Here is a 25,627-nt window from a genome sequence, read left to right as displayed (position 1 = left end):
AAAGCAGCATCGTACAGTCAAGGCTGAAACTGATTTGGGGTTCTTGTTTTCCAATTCTGAAGGGCACTTGGCTGGTGGTTTGGATTGGACTGCTTCTATTGCAGAAGGACCAAGGCTAATTTGCTTATGGCTGGTTTCTGTCCAATGTGTCTCATTGGGTAAAAAATCACAGGTGACCGCATCACGGCCCAGAGTAACTACCAGTAGCTAAGATTAATTCAAGCATTGCATCCATCTCTTTGTGTTTCCCTCAAACCATTGGGGGTACAAACATCCAAAATAATATTATAACTCTAGATCAGTGCGATCATACTACTTTTTGCTGCCACATTTGATGAGCGTTTGAACCTGATGGTTACGCCACAGGAACCAACTCTCTTGCAGCCTAATGCTTTTAGTATGGTAAGTGCTAGTGAAATTGTTGACGCTTGCATACAAACCAGCTGCACCTGCGAATGAAAAAAATAACTGTATATGCGGATTTCAAGTTCCTGATGACATTTGTAAAAAAGAAGCGTGTCAAGAAATTGAATTTTAAACATGGACGATTGTATAAAAACAAGAACACTGCTGCTTTGCCTCACTGTGGTACACACGTGCAAAATTAAAGAACTGACGTATCTGAGAACTGCTTTGCTACATTTGGTTTTACATTAGAATTATATTACCATATTTAATATGTTCTATAATACATGCACTACATGCATATTATATCATAATTCAAATATTTCTTCTTTGTTTTTACAATTATTTTACTTAATAGATTATATATAAAGCACAGCTACCATTCATACATTTGTTATAGAACATAGTTCAGTCACTAACTGCATGGTTACCATAATTCTTTCTTTAAATAGGTAATCCCCAATGTAAGGCTATATTTCTTTCTGTTTTAAAGCTGTTTCAGTTTTTGTTTACTGAGCAGAAAATTCTTTTTTAATTAAGCTATAACTCCCTAAAAAGCACTCAAACTTTTTTAAATTCCAGGAGTGTTCAGGTAAGACCACACCAGTGTGCCCTATAACATTTAAAAAAAGGTACGCACATTTTTAGAAGGAGTCACATTTGCCCCTCATCCTCAATGGTGTGAACAAATACTCCAAATTGGTGCCTAGATGTTTGTAAATATCAGTTGCAGTGTTAGGATGTGTTTTTCCCAAATGTTGCTGGTGCTTTTAGAAGATCTAGTTCTTGGAAAATAAACTCTCCTCCAAAATAGCATTTAGCTTTTTGAAAGTTTAGTAATTTTCTTGTAGTCCTGGATGAAATTATACTTTGACATTTCCCCCAAGTTTATAGTCAATGAAGAGAAAATATTTCACAAGACTTTTTTCCCTAGAAAAGTGTCTAAGACGTTTCCCACATGTTGCTCGAGCAAAAGAATATCAATGCCAATTTAAAGTTGTAAAACATTTTACACTTTTTGGTACTGTTGCACAATTTTTAATTTTTCCAAACCAGAAAAAAAGAAACTCTTTTCCACTTATTTTTACGGGGACAAGAATGATTTTTTTATTGCTGTTAATAAATTAGGATTTTTCTCGATCAGATTAAATTAAACCTCTGGCCTAATTAAGGAGTTTGCACACTTCTACTGCAAATAATGCAAAAAAAATAAAGACCTCTAACAATATTTCCAAATATTTTTCTTAAAAAACTAGCAGATGTTTTTATCCTTAATACTGAAAATAAACCCACTAAATTATTTTTTCGTGGGAGAATAGCACAACATTCCTTGGAGTATCCCTGGAAACGTGCCCTAGGGGCAGCTTTCCTGGCGTACTTCAGGGAATGCCATGTGACTTTCCCTAAAGGCTATTATTCTCTCTGTGTGGAGTTCTCCACACAGGAAATAGGGCCCTACTGTGTTAAAAGGTTTTGTGGGGAAAGCATTTTCCCCCATGGAGATGGCATGGGAGTCTGTTAGTGATCCGTTCTTCTTTCCATCCGGAAACAGGGGAAACACCAGTCCAAGTCTGGAGTAGATCTCTAACCATTTCAATGGTGGAAAAGGGTTGAGTAGTAGTTTGGGAATGCCCAAAAATGAACAGGTGTGGTTGTAAACATTGAGGATAAGCCACAACTACCCACCTTCCACCCCTTGACTGTGTTTTACAACTGCAGATTTATCCTGCCTCATGGCAGAAATATCCTTAGTAGTAAACAGATCTACACCCTCCTGGAATTACGTATGATTACAGGCAAATATACCTTTGTGGAGAGAGCTCCTGTGTTGGGATAAGGGTGGTGCTCCAAGGGAATCCCTAAGAGAGGTTTTGTTTTCTAATGTAACTGAGGGGCACTTAATTGACCAGTATATGGCCACACCATTTGTAAATGTGTAGGTAACAATACGGGGCTATTTTCCAAACAGGCAACTGACATCATGTCATGAATATTATGTCTTCCCTCTTCTGGGTATCCCCCAGCTTGAATTACATGTGTCAAGCAATTAAACAAAAATACGAGTTATTCGCTATTGCCTTGTTCATAGTTGTTGTTCAAGAGAACATTGTCTCGCAGAAGGAAAATAAGTGGAAGGGCATCATGCAATGCTGTGCTAATTGTTTATTATGAGAGTTTCTATAACAGCGAAACAATTCTATAAAAGTCAGGCACAAAGAGAGATGGATTAGAGAGGGATGTCTTCATGCCAGGCGACACTCAGACAGATTGCACAGAATCATATCTCTGGTCCAAGTTGAACCTTACCCATCCAGTAGTCACTTAGCCTTCGTTCACTGACATATTAGTGAAGCTGGCTTCATGAGACAAGAGTAGCTGACCTTTCTATTTCATTAACATAGCATAGTAGCAGAATGAGGGCAGGATTACTATAGATTTATAAAAGCAATCATATTGTTCAAATAGTGTTCAGCAGGTCGTGGAAGGGTTACAGTACAACTGGTTTTGTGATTCAGGTTGGCAACAGATCCTTAGTGCCATGGGGTCTAGAAAACTGACCTTTGTGTCTATAGAACATTTTGAGAATTGATCAGCCATAGACACCAAGATTGAAAATTGTCTATAATTCCAAATAACTCATTACTCTGAGGTGTAACATATGTTTATTAAAATGTTCCCATCTGCAATTTCTTTTTTTTTAAAGAATTTTTATTGTTTTCACAACAGTTAAAACAGTAAGACACTTAAATAGACCTTGCACACATATCGTTTGACAAATCATCACCCAAATGAACAATCCTACAGCCAACCCCAGTTCTTCATTGCCGATACAGACAATGGCTCCCCACCTCCCCACAGCCCCGTAGGCCACCTCAACAATCCGAATCAGAGGAGTCCTCATCTGAAAGCGGTGGCGGGTCGCATATTCCTCCCCTAAATTTGTTCCGTGTCCCACTTGCGAGGACATCCCCGCCTGATAAATACTGATCGCTCAGCGAACATGGCTACATCCATATCTCTCCTCCATGCGGTCAGCAACGGCACCTCCACCGCTCCCCATTTTTGGGCTATGTTCCGTTTGGCCGTCATTATCCCCAGCGTTACCCAGCTCTGCGCCTGACGATTGAGATCATCGGGCTCCCACACATTTAACAGACAACGCCGAGGCTCCGGCACCAACGATATCCCGCACTCCTGTGACATTGTACGCATTACTCGCTTCCAGAAGTCTTGGATGACAGGACACTCCCAAATAGTGTGATAAAAGGTTCCTTCCTCCCCACAACCTCGCAAGCAGAAGGGGTGTAGCGCTCTGCCCATCCTATGTAGTAAGCACCTGGTGTAGTATGAGCGATGCAAAATACGAAGCTGCACCAGCCGCAGCCTCGAAGCTATAACCGCCTCGCGCGGCGAGGCCAACGCCTCGCGCCATTCCGGGTCATCAAAGTCACCGACCTCGTCGGCCCACCTCTCCCGCAAGGGCCCCAGAGGGTCCAGCAGGTTGTTGATAAGTTTGCGGTATGTGAAGGACGTAGCCTTCTTTGGCATGTAATCCGTCAACAGCCTGTCCTCCAATGGGGACGCCTCCAGAACCTAGGCACCAGGAGCCAGCTGTACAACTAGGGCATGTTTAATCTGGAGGTATCTGAACCATTCTGAAGGAGCCAGCTCATATTGCTGTTGCAAGCGCGCAAACTGGACGACCGCCCCCTTTTGACACACATCACCTATCAATGAAATTCCGATGCTGTCCCAAGCGTCGAAGCCCTTGCTATCCCTCCACCGTCCCAATTGCTTGGCATCCCAGAGAGGTGTACGTTGAGTCAAGACCCCCCGCCATCCCAGCCTGGCCTGGGCCGCATGCCAGATAGACACAGTCTGTCTCAGAGGGCCGATCAAGTTCGAAGCTAGTCTAGCATCATATAAAGGTGACAGCAGACCCCTCTCGCCCAGCACATCTCTGTCCGCCTTGAATGCGGGGTCAGACTGTGGCGCGTGGAGCCACTGGTTAACCACCTTCAGCTGCGCCGCCCAATAGTAGAGCTGGATATCCGGGAGTGCAATTCCCCCATCGTACCACCCGCGAACTAATTTAGATTGCGCAATTCGCGCCGGTTTGTTGCCCCAGAGTAGGCTGGGGACCTGCGCTGCTATCGCGCGGAAGTAGGCCGGAGGCACCGGATACGGGGTATTCTCCAGCACGTATAAAAATCACGGCAGAGCCATCATTTTGAAGAGCGCCGCTCTCCCCACCAGGGTCAGAGGCAGCGCTCCCCAGTGCTGCACGTCACGCTTGAGGCGGTCCACTTGAGGACATAGATTGTGCCTGAAAAACTCCATCTGATCCATCGTAATGAGGAAATATGAATTTTTATGATCAATTGTGTCCCCTATGTTAGACCCCAACGGCTCCATGTACGTGCTACAAGTACATGTATGTTTCCTCCACTTCCAGCTATGAAGACGCAAATACATCTGCGTCCAACGTTAACATGTCCTCTTTCAGATCCACCATGAATGGGTCGAATATTCCGTTCCTAAGTATGCCTTGCCACCGTCTTTATATGGTGCACCTTTCACGTTTTTCAGCTCTGGCAAGTTAGGCCCTGAATTCTGCCATCAAGCCTTTTCCTGCCTTTTGCCTCTGAATGCTCCAGCCTGGACCTGCATCTGTATCCATGACCTTTGTCTTACTCCCTGCGCGGCTAACGGTGCCTGGCTCGGCCTGTTGCCTGCCAAGACTGTATTTCGCCTTCAAGTTATCTGCTCCGCTCCTCGAAAAATACATTCCTGTCTAGTAGTTTAGGTAAACATTCTTCCAGCTGCAGAGCAAAGGGCCCGGCCTCACTGTCTCCGTGCAAGTAATTCATAGCTCCTGTTACCATGGTAGGCCCATGCCCCCTCGCATCTCATGTAGACACGTAGACGCTTATACACGCACTAGCAGTCAGTATAGAATAGCCTCTGCCCGAGAGACCTTTCCTTCCAGATAATACAGTTCCTTAAACACAAGATATTAGATACGATTTGGGATTAGGTTGTTCTGACATCCCAGACTTCTGTCTCCTCATGTAGGGCTAAATGTCAAGTCCCCTTCACCCTCCAGTTACACGTCAATCACACGTCATGCTGCTGCGTGCGCATCTCTGCCATGTATTTCTGCTGACATTGCAGGATTCTCTTATGGATCCACCCACCTGTGACATCCTCATAATGACGTTTCTAGTACACGCCCTTATGCACGCCTATTGTAACGCCTTTTTCATTACGTATGTGTATTCTTATCTCTCCTCTCAGCTGTTACGCCTTCTGCATCTGCCTTTACTGTAATGCATTGACTATATATATGGTAACCTGTCAATGAAGTATTGTCTATTCCCTTCCCGAACCTTCGTGGTGACGGAATCGGATTGCCTGGTTCGAACCAATTCCTTTGTAAGGAATAAAACCCCTTTTTTAAAACCTCAAATATCACGGATTCTGCCTCTTATTTTTACTGAGTTATTCTTATTGAACTTTACCGCATAAATTAAGTCTAGGTAATTTAAATTGACCACATAATTGGCGCCCGAACAGGGACTCCTCCCCCACCCCACGCGCCGGAGGTGCGTTGCAGGCCCGGTCCCCTGCCACAGCCGGACGGACAACTACGCGTACCCGCAGGATTTCCTGTACCTCCCTCAGGCCAACGGAGGTGACTGAGGCTGCGATCAACACCCAGACGAGGCGGTGAGGAGTGCGGAGGATCCCGACCAGAGCCTAGCTGAGAGAGCAAGATCCGAGGTATACAGAGGCCCACCAGGTTCCGAAGTTCCGAAGTACCTACGTCACGAGTCGAGTCGAGTCCAGTCCGGTCCAGTTCAGTTCAGAATTCCCGAGGCCTTCCGTTCCGTGCTTCCCGGTGAGTACCGTTGCTGGGGACGCATCTAGACGTGCGCATTAGTTTGTGCCGGTCAAGACGGGTTTGGGTACACAGACCCGGTCTGCACTGTTTTAGCGGTGTATCTGTACTGTTTAGCAGTACATCCAGTATTATGCAGTTAGCTAGTTTTATTCTAATTATCGTTGTTCGTTTTAAAATGTTTTAATGTGTTTTAAATGTCGTGGTATGAGTGATTGTTCGATCTTCATTACTGTGTTTATTGTATAAATTGTGTTCAAGTCCGAGTAAGAATCAAGTAGCAAGGTTTAAGATGCCGTTATTCTCAAAATTAAGACAGATAAAAACTAGAAAAGGGATACTCGAGGAAGCCGTTCCCATTCCACCTAGAGACACTCCAGGGTACTTTATGTACCATAAACATGGCCTAGATGCCGTATTATATCTCGATTTGTGGGTGGACTACACCAAGGATTTAGCAGAGAATCAGAGATGACCCGCTGCTGGGACCTGGGATGCAGATTGCATCATGAGAGTAGAAGAAGCATTATGGAGAAAGAAAGCCAGACAGTCACAGAAAGATGCCATTGAATTATGGCGTAAAGAATCGCATAGACGCACAGAGAAAGCGTTCAGAAAAGAAGAGAAAAGTAGGGAGGATTCAGACAAAGCCCGAGAAAACGTATTAGTTGAGGAAGGTATCCGAGTAAAAGCAGAACAAGTAGACAGACAACGAAACACTCTTATGAATGGTATGTATCCTCTTCTGGCCGAGGGTTTACCTAAGGCCACTCTGGAAGTACCAAAAGATCTGCCACCTTCATTGCTTCCGACTAAATTACACCCCAAGACCGCAAAGGACATTTTCCTTTCTTCCTATTTAGACGATGCAGCCCCCGAATATGTTAATGTTCCGCCGCCACGCACACCACCTGCTAACGGCGCTCGACCCCGAGATAATCTGTCCTCACCTCCGCAGCAACATACTCCTCCCGTTCCAAACCTTCCGCCTGTTCCTCCGCTCCTTCCTGCACCTATTCTCCCTACCTTACACCCAACAAATCCTTTTGGACCTGGCACCTCAGGAGGTGCGACAGGAGGTTTTCATACGCCACCACCAGCACATCGATTGACTTTTAGGGATTTGGCACACCAACGTACACCCCAAACAGCGAATTACGATATACTTAATGAGCCTCTTACAGACTGTAGATATGATCCAGTACCCGGTAAAGACGACAGAATGATGCTATCATCAGTACGTCTACGACGAGTTGCGAACTATTTAATGATACTACCAGGAATGATTGATCATCTAGACAAAATATATCACTTTGTCCAAACAGGGCAAGGTCCTGAAAGTATTGGCGAGGCCATGGCATATCAGAAAGTGGACACGCAAAAACTGTTGTTACGCTTCTTCATAAACTGCTTGATAAGAAACAGAGATAGGCCTGGTGTAGACCCGGAAGAAATGAAAACACTTAACAAATGGGGTCAGAAAACATGATAAACAGAGTAGTATAGAAAATATGTACCGAAGGATCCGAAAAACAGTAGAACAAATACATGAAAGAGGAATAGAGGCAGATAAGACTGAATCCTCGGAGGGGGAGGAACAACCAGAAACGACAACAGGACAATTACAATTACCAGCTAGAGAAATGATAGCTTATGTAGGTAAGGGGAGATCTTTTAATAATTCAATGCGTCCGATACGTCCAGAAAGTAAGAGAATTTTTCAAACAGCCATGTCGAATCCAAAGACCCCTGAACACTTATTTCAGGCTACTGATAAAATACTTCAAGAACGAATGGGGTACCATGTACTCGATTCTATGGATGAACAAGAATTAGCCAGGTCAGCAGTACAATGGGCTGACAGTTCTGATAAATATAGTGATGACGCGCTAGCACACACGTTTCTGAATCTTTCACCAGACGAACAGCGTTTGGCTGGTATATACATGATACAACACCTCCTTATATTGTATAAAAGCCAACACTCCGATCCTGGTCCCCTACCTGATATACTGATAGAACTACTCATGAAGAAATGGAGAGGTCTAGGTACCGATCTAATTAAAGTAATTCTAGAACATCGGCACAGATACAGTGCCTTCCTGTGTCCACAGCTTGATCCAGCTCCCTCCATGGAAAGAAAAATGTATTACATAGACAGACAGAATCCCTTACGCGAAGTGCACCCAGTTAAAAATGATGATGATACTTTTAGACGTGTGTTTGTGTACACGCCCATAACTAAAATAGAACTATTGGAAATGAAAAAATTAGTGCCCAGTCATGACAAAGATCCAGCAGGTTTTCACCGTGAAATAAAAGACATGTTACTCATGGGTGATTATACCTATCCTGACATTATGAAAATATTAAAAGTATTATTGCCTGCCGGTGTTTACGAGAAACTCAAAGAAAAAGAATGGGAGGTGGGAGAGCAAAAGATTGATTGGGTTGCATTAGAAAACGAAGAAAATACCCGAACTCCAGGCCGAGGGCTTGGGGACAAAACTAAAGCGTTACCAGGATTGTTAGTACAAGTATTGCCACGTTTATTAACTACGAAAAAGGAAGACTGGGGTGCAATCTCAGCCTGCAAACAGAAACCCAATGAAGACACTAGTGATTATTATTCCCGATTTCAAAAATGTTTTGGTATTAATAGCGGCCTGAAAGCAAATAGCGATTCATATCCACATCTTTTTGTAACAAAAATAGTCGAGAATTCCCTGCCCCAGGTTAAGAACAGAGTATTGAAAGTCGAGAGCACTTGGCAAGCTAATACCCCTTCACAAATGTTACAAATGTTACAGTACCACCATTCATTTGTTTGCTCTCCCCTGAGGCGGAAGCCGGGGGCTCTTGCTCTCCCTTTAAGCTGCTAGAAATATATTCAGGCTGTGGATGTTTTTATCGCATGTATATATTTTAACTGGCACTCTTTTAAACTCTGTTACCTACCTGGTTTGATGCTTGCAGTGTGACCAGCGGTCATTTCGGGGTTGCGAGTGGAGCGTCCCGGGCTCTCCGCTGCTAGTGTTAGGCGGGGGCGCTGTCGGTCGTTACACAGACGCCATCTTGGGTAGGGGAAGGCTGACGGGCTACTTGCTCCTCCCTCCTGCCCTCCCTTGCTACTTCAGTGCACGATCTCACTTGATCGCTGCATTCATTTGTTTGCTCTCCCCTGAGGCGGAAGCCGGGGGCTCTTGCTCTCCCTTTAAGCTGCTAGAAATATATTCAGGCTGTGGATGTTTTTATCGCATGTATATATTTTAACTGGCACTCTTTTAAACTCTGTTACCTACCTGGTTTGATGCTTGCAGTGTGACCAGCGGTCATTTCGGGGTTGCGAGTGGAGCGTCCCGGGCTCTCCGCTGCTAGTGTTAGGCGGGGGCGCTGTCGGTCGTTACACAGACGCCATCTTGGGTAGGGGAAGGCTGACGGGCTACTTGCTCCTCCCTCCTGCCCTCCCTTGCTACTTCAGTGCACGATCTCACTTGATCGCTGCATTCATTTGTTTGCTCTCCCCTGAGGCGGAAGCCGGGGGCTCTTGCTCTCCCTTTAAGCTGCTAGAAATATATTCAGGCTGTGGATGTTTTTATCGCATGTATATATTTTAACTGGCACTCTTTTAAACTCTGTTACCTACCTGGTTTGATGCTTGCAGTGTGACCAGCGGTCATTTCGGGGTTGCGAGTGGAGCGTCCCGGGCTCTCCGCTGCTAGTGTTAGGCGGGGGCGCTGTCGGTCGTTACACAGACGCCATCTTGGGTAGGGGAAGGCTGACGGGCTACTTGCTCCTCCCTCCTACCCCTAGTTTCATGGATAAAAACACGGTATCTTCCTGTCCGCGCAGCGGGCGGGCGCAGCGGGCGCGCCGGTGGCGCGCCGAAGGCGCGCCAAAGGCAAGCCCGTCTGCGCCCGTCCGCGGCCGACCGGGGCCTGGGGCCACAGATCTTGGTTCATCCACACCAACCATTATCAGGTATGACAGACATGCTTTGCTTAATCTCCAACCTGACACGCCTGCTGTTTGTAGGCACGCCATGACTGCTCAGTCGTTAGGTAAATGTACAGGATGTAGCTTTGAACCCATGATTCAATTTCCGACTACTAGTGTGGGCCATTCTCTGAAAGCAGCTCTACTTAATTGTAGATCTCTCCGCAAGCACACCCTTGAAATATTTCATCTTCTCGAGGAGCAAAATTTTAACATTCTATTCTTGACAGAGACCTGGCTAGATGAATATTCAGACCCCGACATTATTCAGGCCATGCCCCATGGCTATTCCCTCGCTAGATTGGACAGGAAAGACGGAAGGGGGGGAGGCATAGCCATAGCCACGAAAGCCCCTCTAGTCTGCTCCTTAGCTCCTATACAGATTGACCACAGTGAAGCTGGTTCCTTCACAATTAATACCGGCCCCAACCACTCTGTATCGGGTATCTTGATTTATCGCCCACCTGGCAGAATGTATGACTTCACTTCCACTTTAATGGAAGCCATCACTCACTTAGCACTTAGAAAGTCAAGACTTCTGGTGCTAGGTGACCTTAATGCTCATTTTGAAGATCCATTAGACAAGGATGCCGTTGAGATTCAAACGCAGCTTCTCTCAGTTCAACTTGTAATGAAAAACAAGGAACCGTCTCATCGACTAGGTCACCTACTGGATCCTATTTTTGGGAACTGGCAGGGAGTTCACACCTCACAGTCTATATCCATACCCTGGTCGGATCACCACATTATTCCGATCACGTTGCAATTGGACAGAACTGAGCATTTTCAACATCAATCTCTGCGGTATAAACGCAGAAAATGGAGGAGCTTCTCTATAGAATCTTTCATTAAAATCATTCAGGAGGAGGGCCCTCCCAAAGGGGAAGACTGTGAAGCAGCTAATACTAATTTAAATATTATCGTAACCAAGGCCCTCGACATCACTGCCCCTAGTCGTACCATGACTAATGCGAGGAGACAAAAAAAACTGCTCCCTGGTTTAGCCAAGAACTGCAGACCATGAGAACCAATTGCAAAAAACTAGAGAGAGCTTGGCGCCTGAACTTCTGCGCCGAAACTAAAATAAAGTATAAGGACTCTCAAAGAGTGTACTATAAATCTGTACGGCTGGCCAAGGCAGAACACTACCACTCCCGTATCATGGAAGCAGGGAATTCCTCGAAGGAATTATTTCAGATCTATAAAGAGATATCTGTAATAAACACTAACTCCTCCATTCACAATGATTCCGTGGAATCTTGTAATGAAGTTGCACAGTACTTCTCAGGTAAAATCAATAAAATATATACTAGCTTTGCCAATCATGTAGAGTCGGCCTTCGACTTCACAGAGAATGACAGTCTTCCTAAGACTTTAAAGTGCCTCAAATCTTTTGAAGTTCCCTCATACGAAGCCCTGGCTAAACTATGCAACAAAATCAAATCGGGCTCTCCCCGAGACCCGGCGCCTCCGAAAATTTTAACTGAAGCCTTCCCTGCTCTAGAACCGCACTACAGACATCTACTTCAGGTTTCATTCTCCACAGCTTGCCTGCCGGCGGACTGGAAACAGGCAGTTGTACTCCCTATCAAGAAAAAGCCGAATGTCAGCCTAGACAGTATGGACAACCTTCGGCCAATTTCCCTGCTACCTTACTTAGCCAAGCTAGCTGAGAAAATTGCCAATATCCAACTCATGGAACATCTAGAAGAACATGAGGTTTTCCATTACTCCCAGTCGGGTTTCAGATCCAACTTCTCCACGGAGACGGCTCTCCTTAGGGCCACTGAAACCCTACGCAAGGGAGCAGACGAGGGCAAGACCATGGCCCTCATCATGCTCGACCTTAGTGCCGCGTTTGACACTGTAGCACACTCCATCTTGCTACAGTGTCTAAACAAAGCTGGAGTAACCAACAGAGCTCTGGGATGGCTGAAAGCCTTCTTGATTAATAGAAGCTTCCAAGTCCAAAGAGGGACTTTCCTCTCAGACAGTGTGCGGCTTGAACAGGGGGTGCCTCAGGGATCGGCCTTGAGTCCCACCCTGTTTAATCTATACATGGCCCCCCTGGCTGAAGTTGTGCAATCGTTCGGCGTGGAGCTTGTCTCTTACGCCGACGATACGCAACTTCTAATATCCCTGACGCAGGCCCCTTCCATAGAAGCCGCTAACTTTAACAACTGCATGAGCAAGCTGGCATCTTGGATGACAGAGCACTGTCTAAAACTGAACGGAACTAAAACAGAGGTCATCATCATTGGAGGTGATGAGACCTTCTGGACTAAAGAATGGTGGCCTATCTGTCTAGGTCCCTTGCCCCCTCCCAGTCGGGAGGCGAAGAACTTGGGAGTTTGGATTGACAACAAGTTATCTTTTGATAGCCACATAAAGAAAACGGTTGGCAAGTGTTTTGGAGTGATGAAGACTCTCAACCGTACCCTGGATTTGCTGCCCCTCAATTCCAGACGGACAATGACGCAGGCACTAATTACCTCCCGGATTGACTACGGGAATGTTTTACTCTTAGGCACATCGGAAAAAAACATAAAGAAATACAGGTCATACAAAACTCGGCAGCACGCCTAGTATTAAGATTGCCCCGCAGAGCCCCTTCCCGACCCTCATTGGTAACTCTCCATTGGCTGCCTGTCAAGCAGAGGATAACTTTCAAAGCTCTGCTATGGTGTCACAAGATCCTCCATAACAAGGCACCTGCCTATATGTCGGATCTGGCCTCGCCATATGAACCTAACAGAACCCTTAGATCCAAAGGCACAGGGCTGCTCAGAAGTGCCCGTCCTAAAAAGGCCTGAATGGGAGGCAGATCTTTCCGCACAGTGGCAGCGAAGTCCTGTGAACCTCCTGCCCATGGACATCAGGTTAGAGGGTAATGAGACCTCTTTTAGGAAGAAACTGAAAACTTTCCTCTTCGATCTGTGATAGGCTCTTTTTTCTACTCACTTCACTCTTTCATCAGCGCGGGGACACGCCGGGAGGCGTCACCAGGCGCTTTACAAGCTCCTTTAAACTAAACTAAACTAAATAGAATTAGAGAAGAACAAGAACACAAACAAAGACGTATGAAAGACACGAAAATGAAAATGCTCGTTGCTCAGTCAGTTCCAGCTGACGGTCATAAAAAGGGTGCGACACAGTCCAGTAATTCAGCGGCTCCTGTTAAAGGGACATGCAACTATTGTAAACAGCCAGGTCATTATATAAACGATTGTGCAGTTCTGAAACACAATATCTCTACGGGTAAAACCAAGGAGAGACCGCGTCCACCTAGACAGGATCAGATCCAATCACAAGTATCTCAGAATGTACAGCCTATGCCAGCTTCACAACAGACCGTAGCAGTACCACAGCCACAGCCTAGTGCCGCAACACAAAACACGACACAACAGATGTACCAGTATGCACAAAATGACTATCCCGATTATCAGCGATACACATGAAACAGCCTAGAGAGGGAGGTTGGCTTACCCCTTATTGAGGTTCCTGTAGATCAAGAGGGTCCTTATGTACATAGTCAAGTATTAGGGAAAGACAGAAAGTTTTTAATTGATACAGGGGCAAGCAGAACAACTATAAGTCACGACGAGGTTCCAGGGGCACCCCTCTCAGGCTCACAGAATGTTTCCCTTGGATTTTCAGGAAAGCCTATTGTTAACGAAGTATCGCAACCTCTTCCTCTTGCAGTTGGTCCATTGACACGGACTACAGATTTATTGCTTACAAAATCATGCCCAGAAAACTTGTTAGGTATAAAGACACTGAAAGCTCTAGGAGCTGTAATATGTTGTTCTCCGGAAGGAGTACGACTATTTTTGCGTGACTTTAAAGGTCACTACGTATTGAGAGACATGGATCACCGGTTACAGAATGTACCTGCACATTTATGGGCACAAGGCCCCACTGATGTAGGTTGTATGCACATTACACCATATCGAGTCACACTCAAAGCAGGAGTGGTATTACCACGAATTCGACAATACAAGTTACCTCCAGATGCTGTAGTGGCTTTGCTGCAAATCATTGACGAGCTCATTGCACAAGGAGTGGTTGTGGAAACCGACTCCAATGTATGTAATTCTCCTATCATTCCAATTCTTAAACGTACTGATCCAAATGCACCCCCAGTTTATCGATTAGTTATTGATCTGCGCGAATTGAATAAATGCATTGTACCACAGTATCCCGTGGTTCCAGATATCTCTTCATTATTGACAGCTATTGATTCAGAAGCAACCTTCTTTACTGTAATTGACCTCAAGAACGCCTTCTTTAGCGTCCCAATCGATCCGGAAAGCCAATATTTGTTCGGATTCTGTTTAAATGGACGAAGCTTCAAATTTGCACGCGCACCTCAAGGATTCACAGAAAGCCCCAGCATCTATAGCCAAGCACTGAAAAGACAACTTGACAGTATCCACATGCCTGTTAACACTGCCCTGCTTCAGTATGTCGATGATCTGTTGATCACCGCCCGAAGCGAGCCCGAATGTGAACAAGCATCACTGACGGTTTTACATTTTCTGGCCGACAAGGGGCACAAGGTGTCCCCTTCGAAGCTGCAATTCTGTGTTCAGCAAGTTGTGTACCTTGGGCACTTGCTGTCCAAAGGGGGGAGACAGCTCACACCTGACCGCATCCAGTTAATTGTAAACATGTCACCACCCAAGACACAAAAGGAGGTACGGGCCTTCATAGGCCTCACTTCGTACTGTAGACAATGGATTCCCCAATATGCATTTCTAGCAAAGCCACTCATTCAGTTGACAACCCAGGAGGCAGCGACATCGACTGTCCTCCCTTGGACTCAGGAACATACACAAGCTTTTGAAGACTTAAAGAAAGCCTTATGTCAAGCACCTGTTTTAGCGACACCATGTTACAGTAAGCCTTTTACACTTTTTGGCACAGAACGCGAAGGTACTGCCTTGTCAGTACTCACTCAGGAACAAGCAGGTTCACACAAACCGTGTGCTTACTTTTCTAGCACATTAGATCCAGTAGCCCAGGCTCTGCCTGCGTGCCTGAAATCAGTCGCAGCAACAGCTTTAGCAATCAGACAAAGCGATTCCATAGTATTAGGACATCAATTGACAGTGCAAGTTCCACATTCCGTGGAAGTTCTTTTAAACCGAACACAGACCCAGCACTTGACTATAGCACGACTGACAGGTTATGAATTGACATTGTTTCAGCCACACATAGAAATCAGACGCTGTAGTACATTAAATCCTGCCACACTTTTGCCATTAAGTGGAACAGACCCATTGGCACATGATTGTATTGAAGTCATTACTATTACGACGAAACCCAGACAAGACTTGACAGACATTCCATTACCAGATCCAGACCTGACACTTTATGTGGATGGTTCATGCATGAGAACAAGTACAGGAGAGTTAGTGGCCGCTTACGCAGTCACGACAGACACCGAAGTTATTGAAACGAATTGTATTGACACCTTGTCAGCTCAAGCAGCAGAGCTCATCGCTCTGACACAAGCCTGTATTCAAGCCAAAAATAAGAGAGTTAACATATATACAGATTCACGTTATGCATTCGGAGTTGTACACGACTTCGGAGTCCTCTGGCGAGAGAGAGGTTATTTAACTTCTCACGGTGCCAACATTCAACACGGTCCCCTCATTCAAGCTCTGTTAGATGCAATACATCTGCCTACTGCGATATCTATCATGAAGTGCAAGGCCCATACAAAAGTCACCGATATCATTTCCCAGGGTAACGACCTGGCAGACCGAACAGCTAAGCAAACAGCTCAGAATCGGACTCATGCAACTGACTTGACAAAGACAATAGTTCCGACATCGACACACTGCATGACAGTTAGGGATCCTGCCCTTGATGTAATTGACATACAGACGCATGCTACACCAGAGGAAATCAAGAAATGGACTGAACTAGGAGGGATCCAAACAGATCAGGGATGGATGACGAAGGGAAAATCTACATGGTTTCTCCCCGACTCCATGGTTCAAGTTATCATTAACACAATACATAGTCCAGCACATCTAGGAGAGAAAGCTATGCTAGACAGTATTCAAAACATTTGGTTCAATAAACACTTACGAGCAGCAGCCAAACAGAAAGTGCGTACTTGCATGATTTGTTGTCAGTTCAACCCAGGTAAAAGTATTCCTGTAGAGCAAGGTGGATTTCAACCTCCCGATCACCCTTTTGAAGTCCTCCAGATGGATTATATCCAGATGGAACGTTGTCGAGGATTCAAATATGTCCTCGTAGTTGTATGCGCACTTTCCCGATGGACAGAAGCATATCCAGTCCCAGATTACACTGCTCCGACCACTGCCAAGCAGCTGGTTCGTGAATTCTTCCCACGGTATGGTTTGCCCCGTATCGTGTACTCAGATAACGGTCAGCCGTTCTCATCCGAGCTAATGAAACACATTACACTCCTGTTAGGCTATCAGTGGAAATTCCACTGTGTCCGGCATCCCGAGGCAGCAGGTCTCGTGGAGCGTCATAATCAGACTCTGAAAATTCGACTTTCTAAAGTCTGCAGAGAGAAAGGCGTCGACTGGAGAGTAGCTTTACCAGTTGCGCTCTTTTACATGAGAATGATAGCACATTCTCGAACAGGGCTATCCCCGTACGAGGTGGTCTTCGGTAGGCCACCAAATATGTGGGGGACGCCCATACCTCGTAAAATCACTGATGTTGATTGTAATATGCTGACAGATTACCTTGCTTCCTTGATGTCTGCACTACAATCCTGTCGTTCACAGGTAGCTGCAGCCTTTCCCGACAACACCGAGGTGAAGCCCCATGAAGTGGTTCCCGGCGATTATGTGTTTATAGGAAATTTCGACAGGAGGAGCCCGCTGGAGCCCCGCTGGCAAACGCCGAAATTAGTACTTCTGACCACGAGGACAGCAGTGAAGATTGAGGGTCACAAGGGTTGGCTACACTCGAGCCATATCAAGAAATTTCACGGACTGCCTTCTGATTTGAACTCTCAGCCTCCTCCACAGACTGACTCAAAACTCCCCCTGGTTGAGAAAACTGCTTCCCAGGAATATAAACTGAAACTAAGGTCTAGCAAGTCAGACAGTTTAATTGTTTAAGTCCTCTCCTAGGTGAATCGGTTAAACTAGTTTCTGACATGTATCCCCTAGACCGAAATAGAGAGAGAGATAGACAGAAACAGCTCAAGAAACGTGCATATTGTAAATCACTTCGTAGTCACTGTATAGTGACATTATTGATTATGTTTTTTCTAAGTCTTCTGATTATTGCTGCAAGTATACTACCCTATTTTCAAGCGTGCTTTCAATGTTACTGCCGAACACTCTTTTAGCGAATTACCTCCGCATGAGTTGTCCTACAGACTTGCGCTGCGCAACAACACATTCATTAGTATGTTACATCACTCCCATCAGACCAACAACGCTACAAATTGTTGGATATGTGGCCGACTCCCTCCCTACCAGAAATACAAGGGAGTTCTGCCCCTCTTTCCGTACCCGTTCACACACAATGGTTCCTGTGGTGCATGGTTTAGTTTGATTAATTCTTTAGATTCAAATACCGTAGTTTACCAGGGCAACTGGGTATGGGGAAACCTGAACTTAGTTTTGCTTAAAGCCTGCTACCCTAACAAGGAGGGACTTCCCAAAAGGACAGGAACTGATCTAGAAAATGAAGTATATGGATTAGGTAACTTTACACTTAACCTCATGATTCTGAATGTTGAATCCGAAGCTGCACCAGTCTTGCCTACTATGTCAGTATTACCAGTCAAAGGTGAACTATGTGTAAGAAAGAATGGTTCAGTACACCTGGGTCATAGTAAATGTACTACTGTGATCGAATTCAGTGATCAAGGCAAGTCTACATTTAGAGCTTCCCGTCATTCCTACTTCCTTTGTGGTCATACCGCATATATACGTTTACCTCTAGATTGGGATGGTACTTGTTACATTGCATTCCTTCTGCCACCTGTTTTCCTAGCCCCTCCTGATTATCATAGAAATACCCATCTAGTACACAATAGACCCCAGAGAGATCTCCCGATTGTTGACTACACTGAAACGGCATGGGAGCAATACACAGACTTCAATAAAGGTTTCTTTCCCTATATAGGTGCTGTCCTTAATAGTAAACTGATACGCAAATTAACCAGAACCCTTGAAGCAGTAGTGAATGAAACTACTTCTGCCCTAGGCAACTTAACGGAGGAGCAGTCTGCGATGCGGATTGTTGTTCTCCAAAATCGTCTTGTCCTTGACGTCATCCTGGCCGATAGGGGCGGAGCCTGTAGAGTCATCGGATCGAGCTGCTGTGTTTTCATTCCAGAAAACGCGGCATCAGTATATGAAGCCATAACTCGTCTTCATAAGATTGCAAGTCAGATACACCAGAATCCAGGCACCTGGACTTGGTCTGGTTGGTTCTGGAGTGTGTTGTCAGCCTGGGGATGGAAGGTCCTATCCTTCCTAGGTATTGCCCTTCTCATAGTATTCAGTTGCTGCCTGTGTCTACAATGTGGGCCAGCGATTTGCGGCCTGTGTGCCACATCGTGTATTCCACATTCAAGTTCTCATTCAAAATCCCGGAAGAAGAAAGAAGAGCAAATGATGTTACATGAACAGATCGATAGATTCATGAGGATCGATATATCATGAAGGGTCCGTAGGGGACAAGGAGGGAATGAGGAAATATGAATTTTTATGATCAATTGTGTCCCCTATCTTAGACCCCAACGGCTCCATGTACGGGCTACAAGTACATGTATGTTCCCTCCACTTCCAGCTATGAAGACGCAAATACATCTGCGTCCAACGTTAACATGTCCTCTTTCAGATCCACCATGAATGGGTCGAATATTCCGTTCCTAAGTATGCCTTGCCACCGTCTTTATATGGTGCACCTTTCACGTTTTTCAGCTCTGGCAAGTTAGGCCCTGAATTCTGCCATCGAGCCTTTTCCTGCCTTTTGCCTCTGAATGCTCCAGCCTGGACCTGCATCTGTATCCATGACCTTTGTCTTACTCCCTGCGCGGCTAACGGTGCCTGGCTCGGCCTGTTGCCTGCCAAGACTGTATTTCGCCTTCAAGTTATCTGCTCCGCTCCTCGAAAAATACATTCCTGTCTAGTAGTTTAGGTAAACATTCTTCCAGCTGCAGAGCAAAGGGCCCGGCCTCACTGTCTCCGTGCAAGTAATTCATAGCTCCTGTTACCATGGTAGGCCCATGCCCCCTCGCATCTCATGTAGTCACGTAGACGCTTATACACGCACTAGCAGTCAGTATAGAATAGCCTCTGCCCGAGAGACCTTTCCTTCCAGATAATACTGTTCCTTAAACACAAGATATTAGATACGATTTGGGATTAGGTTGTTCTGACATCCCAGACTTCTTTCTCCTCATGTAGGGCTAAATGTCAAGTCCCCTTCACCCTCCAGTTACACGTCAATCACACGTCATGCTGCTGCGTGCGCATCTCTGCCATGTATTTCTGCTGACATTGCAGGATTCTCTTATGGATCCACCCACCTGTGACATCCTCATAATGACGTTTCTAGTACACGCCCTTATGCACGCCTATTGTAACGCCTTTTTCATTACGTATGTGTATTCTTATCTCTCCTCTCAGCTGTTACGCCTTCTGCATCTGCCTTTACTGTAATGCATTGACTATATATATGGTAACCTGTCAATGAAGTATTGTCTATTCCCTTCCCGAACCTTCGTGGTGACGGAATCGGATTGCCTGGTTCGAACCAATTCCTTTGTAAGGAATAAAACCCCTTTTTTAAAACCTCAAATATCACGGATTCTGCCTCTTATTTTTACTGAGTTATTCTTATTGAACTTTACCGCATAAATTAAGTCTAGGTAATTTAAATTTACCACATTAATGTGCACCCCTAGATACTTGAACAACCCCTCCACCACATGAAGCGGACACCCCGCCGGCAGCTGCGGAGGGGGGCCATGCAGTACGAGGAGGACCGACTTCGACCAATTAATCGTATAGCCAGATGCTCTGTCAAAGATCTCGCAGATGTTAAGTAGTGCAATTTTGTTTCTTATTGTTTGGCACTTTCCTGAATCAGACCACGTGCCCACTTGCAAGCTTCTTAGGATTCTTCCTCAAAAGATAGTGTCTGGGGCCTGGGCAATATTGGCCTGCCTGCCTTTGTCAGAAAGGTATGCATTAGTTTGGATCTCTTTTTCCAAGCCGGTTGTTGCCATCTTTCAGACTCGTTCTTTGGGATACTCTGGTGTGGTGTCACTGGAAGATGCTGGAATTAAAGTATATGTTAACTTGCCTCATTCAACCTTGTGTGTTTGAAAATTGTGATATTTCTGTAACTATAATGGGCTGTGGAGCATTTACTACTTGACAGATGAAGTACATGCCGGACCTCTGTTAGTTGATATAGATACTCGATCTGCTGTTACTCCTCCAAATCCTTTTACCACTATCATACAGAGACTTGATGTGTCTGGAAGCTGGAAATATGTCAGGTTGCCAAACTCGGCATAGTCCCACTCGTGGAAGGTATTCCAAGAAATGAAGCAAATGTGGCTAGTATAAACATCTATGAGAAAATATTCCAAAAGCTTATACTGTTTGTTGTATCCTAGTAACGTAACCTGGCAACATGTCCTGCATTCTTCCATGGTTACCAGCATGCTAAGATTCTGGAGCTGGACAGGAGAAGAGAGTACAGTTGCTGGCGAGAGGACGTGTCTAGGGGTTGTTCCCTTGAATTTAATAAAGTTCTTACTACTAATCAACTTATCTGCGCCTCTTAAAAGTGGTGACGAGGATGGGATATTTTTCCCCTTGAGGGCAGACTAAGCAGTTGAGCAGATGCGGTGAATCATCAACCCCTAGACGGATAATGGTCAATTGAACTGTCAGACAACGCTTGTCCCTGCTATGCTGTTTTCAGTGTGCTTCTGAAACGTCCTGCTGATGAAAATACCAAGGGAGAAGACTGGGATTGCAGAAGCCCTCATCAGTGCTAACACCCATGGCAATCTTGGGTAAGGGACATGATTTAAGTGAATGTAAGCGCTGCTTGTGCTAACTGTGCTGTGAGTTTTTAGATTGGATTACCTCGTGGTGTCTCCAATTATTAAAAGTTGCCGTAGATGGTCAGTGCTGCTGGAGGGGACTGAGCGAAAAGCACGTAATGGAAGAAAGAAAAGTCTGAACTGAGCAAAGGCACGTAATGGAAGCAAGAAAATCCTGAAGTGGGTATACAGTTGCGGGCGGAAGTAAAAATGTGTGTGTGGTCTTGGAACCGTTATCCACTGGCTGGCCGAGATCAGCTGAGTCCTGTTAAATATGCTGTAGTGATACTGCTGGCGGGAGCTCTACACCGGCAGCACCAGCAGCAAAATTGTTATTTTTTAAACAGTGACTTACCGGCTGATGGTTGTGCAGTTTCTCCTTGTCCATCAGTGTTCCATGAAAGGATTCCCAAGTATGCTACACGTCACAAGCGTAGTGCAGTGTGGGAACTGCATCGCGTTGTGACGTGCAACGTGATTGACTTCGTCCTACAGAGAACTGCATGTGGTTGCCATAAAAACCTGACTGGAAGGCACTAACAACGCGAGCGCAAGGAAGAAATTGGCGATTAGGAATTAAACAGCCTTGTGGAACTGAACGGCCTGCAGATACTTATATAACTTACAATTGAGGAGTAAAACAAGAGTGTTACAGATCCTTGCGACCAGAACAAGGGTGACTACTTTAATTTTGTTAGCTAATTTTTTTCATTAACCTGTTTTTTTTAGGTACCTCAAGACTTGTGTCTGTATATTATTATCATTAATATTGATATCGGTTGTCTAATTCACAGAATACGTATAGTGTATGCATAACCTTATTGTAGGAAATGTGACTATCATCAATTTGTTATCTCTGCTCTTCATTTCACCTGTTTATTTGCATTGTATAGCTAAGGAAAATCAGCATTATGGATATGTCATCCATCATAGCTCCACCAAACTTTTTACAAAATCCCGGAGAACCCACTTTACCGTGGGAAGACTGGATAGAGTCGGTTGAAACCTATTTAGAGGCCATTGGTGGAGAGGAATTTATAGCTTCCCGGAAGGTGGCACTACTTAAACACAATTTAGGAATAGAGGGCAGGAAGGTATTGAAAACACTACCCATTGCTACTGATAAGAAACAGATAATTATTAAAGAGAATACCAGCGAAAATTAGAATAAAGAAGAGAGTGAAGAGGGAAGTAAGAAAGAAGATGTGGAGTGTGATGAGGTAATTTTTTGTGATGAATATGTTGAGGTAATCAAAGCACTAGAAGACAATTACGGTACAAAGGTTAGCATAGTGGTAGCAAAACATAAGTTTGTCTCGTGATCCCAATTACCGGGGGAATCTGTCGAGCAATACATTTCAATATTGAGAACCCTTGCTTCCACTTGCAAATTCAGAGATCTTCACAAGGAGATAATAAGGGATCAATTCATAAATAGAACAAACTATGCTAAAATTCAAGAAAGATTACTAGAAATAAAAGTCCCTTCCCTGCAGAAAACCATTGAAGTGGCAAGACAGGTTGAGAATACCTCTAAATATGTAAAAGAACTAAGCTCGGAAAAAAACAGCACTACCAAGGTATGTGCCTTGGAGAAAATTCGTCCCAAAAAGAAAGAAAGTAATACCAAAACCACTATCCCCAAAAACAACAGGGTATGTTAGAGGTGTGGCAGTACTAGACACACTGCTGATTCAGACAAATGTTTTGCATTCAAGGAGAAATGCTATAAATGTAAAAAGATTGGTCACTTAGCAAGCATGTGTAAGGCCGGATCATTAACCATCCCAAAATGGAAGCGCCCTGTGAATGCCATTGGGAGAATATTGACGATGAATTCTGATAATTATGGGGAAGTCGAAGTCATGGTTATCTGTGACAATGTTATCAATGATGTATCAGAGTGCTACAACCCACCCAAATGTGATTTAGGTATCAATTGGTTCCAAATAACCAAATAACTGTTTGGGTAGACTCCTACTCCCCCCTATACTATAATAGATAAAAACACATGGGAAAGGGTAGGATTTCATCACTTGAACTTGCCAGATGTTGAACCTGTGGGGTATTGCGGTGTCAAACTTCCATTATTAGACTTTTTCAAGTACAAGTTGTCTCACAAGGTTAAAGTAGCTACGAGCAAAGTATATGTGGTGGAAAAGTGGAGAGCATTGTTGGGTTGGTGTGAGCAAAAAATGTTGGACATTACATTGGACCCTAATCATCCTCAACAAGTCCTGGTCACTGAAGATATTGAGAAAAACAAATGGAGCTCCGAATTTTCAAGATTGTTTGAAGAAAAATTGGGTTGCTTAGAAAAATTTGAACACTGCATTGTATTAAAGCCCTATAACGTTCCATGTGTGCGTGCCATTTACTCTTAGAGAAAAGTTAAAATTAGAGTTGCAGAGGTTATGTGATGCGCTGGTGATCGTGCCCATTGAGTCATCTGAATGGCTTAGTCCAGTTATTTTAGCACGCAAACCCGACGGTAACCTGCGCATGTGCATTGATTTGAGAGACCTTAATCAGAATATCCTAGTTGACCGATATCCATTACCTCACATTAACGAAATGGTGTCTTCTGTAACTGATGCCAACTACTTTTCACTGATTGATCTGTCCAATGCTTACCATCAGATTAAGCTGCATCCTTCTTCAGACATCTCACTTCATTTATCACACCTGAAGGAGCCTTCCAGTTTATTAGAATGCCCTTTGGCTTGGCATCCGCCTCGGCGGTTTTCCAAAGAGTAATGTGTAAGCTATTGGTGGGATTATCCAAAGTCTTAGTTTCTTCAAGACGATGTGCTAGTGTGGGGAACTAATCGTGCTGAACACGATTCAATACTGACACAAACATTAGATAAGTTGCAAAATGCAGGTCTAACTGTGGGGGTCAAAAAATGCAAATTTGGTATCAAGCAAATTGATTATTTAGGGCACACATTATCTAGGGATGGAGTAAAACCAAAGAAAAAGATATTGGATGCCAACACTAATGCACCATCACCTCTTGACAAGAAGCAGTTACGCTCATTCTTGGGCCTTGTTCAGCATTTTGCTGACAAAGTCCATACTCTCAGAGCATTAATGAAAAAGGGTGTCAAGTTCAAGTGGACTGATGAATGCCAAAAAGTCTTCATTTCCATTAAAGAACAAATTGTCAAAGCGGTAGCCTTGAGACCATTTAATCCGTCACATCAAAGCATAATTGTAGTGGATGCCAGTGATTATGGTCTAGGAGCAGTGCTCATGCAAAAGCATGTGGGTCATGAACGTGTAGTAGCATTTGCATCTCGCACCCTTAAGGGTGCGGAGGCCACATACTCAGTCATTAAAAAAGAGGCACTTGCATGCTGGTTGGGGGTGAACTATTTCAAAATTTACATCTGGGGAACCCATTTTGAAATTAGATCCGACCATAAACCACTTATAGAATTGTTCACCACTAAGGGAGCTGCTAAAGCAACCCCCAGGGTCGCCAAATGGTTGTACAGGCTCCAAGGATATGACTTCTCACTACAGTATGTTCCAGGCATTCGCAATGTCAATGCTGATTGCCTATCCCGGTTACCATTGGAATGCGATGATGACGGCCGCGGCGGTTGCAGCGAGGGCGCGATCTGCAGCGAGCACTGCCTCTGCCTCTGGCGACAATCCTGCAATCCCGATTGGTGCGGGAGACCCACCGAGTGCGGCGGGGGGGGGGGCAGAGGACCTGCAAAGGAGGGAGGCACAATCCGCAATGGTGTCTACGTTAAAGGGGCCGGTAAGGGCAAGCATACAGTCCCGGGTCTCTTTAAGAATGCTGCCTTAAAGATCAAGCCTCCCTCTGAGCATGGAACAGCAGAGCAAGCCGGGGGAGCTGTACCGCTTCTCGCAGAACCGCAAGTAGGGAGGCACCTATCCCTAATTACATCTGGTTCTCTTTTGGCAGACAATACTTTTATTGGGCTAGAAGATTCAGCAGCGGAGCAACAGTGGCCAGAAGATAAGATTACAAATAAAGTAACTACAGGAAATGGTCATGTGTCATCAGGCTTAAACACGATAGTGAATGGAATTATGGGGGATGTAGTCCAGAGTACTAAGAACCTTGCAAGCTCTGAGCTCTCTTTCCTTACTTTCGATATCTCGACCTCAAAGGCAGTTAACTCCCCAACTGCTAGTGTGCTCGGTAACGAAACTTGTAAGGAGCCTGAGGGAGACAATTTTTTTTCTTTGTCGAGAGCACACAGGCT

Source organism: Triturus cristatus, chromosome 9, assembly GCF_964204655.1.
Source record: "Triturus cristatus chromosome 9, aTriCri1.1, whole genome shotgun sequence".
NCBI lineage: Eukaryota > Metazoa > Chordata > Amphibia > Caudata > Salamandridae > Triturus > Triturus cristatus.
The sequence above is the reverse complement of the archived record's forward strand: the minus strand, read 5'-3'. Positions refer to the sequence as shown.